Raw genomic sequence first — 2,457 nt, forward strand, 5'->3', positions numbered from 1 at the left:
AATCATATTTTTATTTTTCTTTTTAATTTTTAGGATTTTTCTTAATTTTTCAGCTTCTGCAGAGCTCAGCACGGGGCCGTGCCTGGTCGGACACGGGCCGTGCCCAGCATTGTTACTGGCAGTTTTTGTTTTCCAAGTTACAGAAGGCTGACCATGGGGCCGTGCCGATGCAACACGGGGCCGTGTCCAACTTCCAGTAACTGGGGATTTGGGAAACAATCACTGAAACTCCGACCACGGGCCGTGTTCGCTCAACACGGGGCCGTGGTGAACCTTCTGACCAACATTCTTTTCTGTTTTTATTGCAGGACTTGGAACCCGACGCCAACCTTACGTAGTGTATGAGCTCCAGTTCCAATAAAGACATAAAAGAACCACTAGAAGAACCCGAACGCTTTCTCAGAAAAAGGTTAAAAGCCAAAAACCAAGAGAAGGTTTCGGGTGATCCACCTCCAGTGGCGGACCAACGTACCCTTATGGATTATCTACGACCCACCGTAGGTAATCTAGGCGCCGCTATCAATGCTCCGAATGTCGAAGCTAATAACTTCGAACTCCGGCCGCATTTGATACAAATGCTCCAAAACTCCGCAACCTTCCATGGGCTTGCGGACGAGGATCCCCATCTACATATAACTAATTTCTTGGAAATATGTGATACCTTTCGGATCAATGGAGCATCAAACGACGCCATCCGCCTCCGTATGTTTCCCTTCTCACTAAAAGACCGAGCGAAAGCTTGGCTCAACGCCCTCCCAGCTGGATCGGTAAACACCTGGGATGAACTAGCCCAAAAATTTCTATATAAGTATTTCCCTCCCGCTAAAACTGCTAAGTTAATGACTGAAATTAATACATATTCACAAGAGGACGGGGAATCCTTATATGAAACTTGGGAAAGGTTCAAGGAGCTATTACGCAAGTGTCCCCATCACGGCCTCGCAATATGGCAACAAGTATCCACTTTCTATAATGGATTGTTGCCACACACTAGGCAGACACTTGATTCTAGCTCCGGGGGACTTTTAGGTAATCGACGCCCACACGAAATATATAATCAAATTGAGGAAATTGCTCAAACCAATTTTCAATGGCACACCCCCGGGGGAAATAAGTCTATCGCCCCGGGTGCCCATAAGGTCGATGAAAGCACTTCTTTACAAGCCCAAATCGAGGCCCTTTCTTCAAAAATAAAAAAATTGGAAATGACAAAAACAGTCTCGGTTATGGCTTGTGAAGGGTGTGGTGGGTCACATGAAAATTGGAGTTGCATGAAAGAAACAGACGATCAACAAGAAATGGTAAACTACATTGATAATAGACCTAGGCCGTCGGGTCCCCCAGCGGGAACTTACAACCAAGGATGGCGAAACCACCCAAACCTTGGTTGGAGGGAACCCGGCAATAGTAGTAACCAACAAACCCAACGAACAAACTTTCAGCAACCAAGAAATGAGTCACAAAATTTCACTCAACAACAAAGTGGACGAGAAAGGCTCGAAGATACTGTATCTCATCCCTTGGCACACCACCTCTCTCACACTTCATCCACCACCCACCACCACCATAATACCATCATCCACCACCATCATCCATTGTCCATCGTAGAGTGTGTGAGTCGTCTCGGGATCCAAGATTGATCGTAAGAGTTCTTGACAATCAAGGCCATGTTTGCCTAAGTCTCTTACATCACTTGGTGAAGACAAGTGTTTAGTATAATACTTTTTATTTTTAATCTTTTGCACTTTTTATTTGGTTTTGTATTAATGACTTTAATAACTAGTTACTTATGTTGAAGGTGATCTTTCCTTATCGTTTGTCCGTGGTGTCTTGGCGTTATTTTACTGTCTATATAAAATAAAAGATTTTCACCATTCATATCTCCACGGTCTATATGGAGGTATGTTGGCTACCTGGTCGGGGGTTAAGGGAACGGTTTGGTAAGGGTCTTGCCCTTGTTCAGCGTTTAGAGGTCCTGCTTGGGACCTGGGTCAAGTTTAGTAGGATCTCCTTCAATGCCCATAGGTATTGGATGGCGGGGATCCAAACTCTTTGACCCCCTCATAAGTTAACTACTATTAATACTATAACCCGGCTATTTAGGACTGTATCCCTGCTGACTCAGACTACTTAGCCGAGGGTAACGTCACCGCCGAAAGCGGGGCCTACCACAATTTGCATTAATAACTTAATTCATTATCTTTCAATAATCCGACCCTTCAGGATTGTATCCTTGCTGACTCAAACTACTGGGTTGAGGGTAACGTCGCCTTCAAAAGAGGGGCCTACTACAATAACTAAGATAATCTCTTAAACAAGTGCAAAAGTGCGAAAATAATCAAAGGTTATACTAATACACGTGTCGGATCCAAGTGATTCATCTTGTCTATCTGTTTTTATTTTATTTTATTTTTCAGCATTTAGTTAGTTTTTATTTTCTTAGATTAAAACATTTTT

General features: G+C 43.5%; 1 non-coding gene across 1 annotated transcript; it reads right to left on the reverse strand.

Annotated features, from left to right (window-relative positions):
- Positions 1-833: 833 nt before the first annotated feature.
- Positions 834-940, reverse strand: LOC118481459. The gene has a single exon (XR_004865668.1). It is a non-coding gene; the product is annotated as a small nucleolar RNA R71 (small nucleolar RNA).
- Positions 941-2,457: the final 1,517 nt, after the last annotated feature.

The sequence above is a fragment of the Helianthus annuus genome, chromosome 8 (genome assembly GCF_002127325.2).
Source record: "Helianthus annuus cultivar XRQ/B chromosome 8, HanXRQr2.0-SUNRISE, whole genome shotgun sequence".
Lineage (NCBI taxonomy): Eukaryota > Viridiplantae > Streptophyta > Magnoliopsida > Asterales > Asteraceae > Helianthus > Helianthus annuus.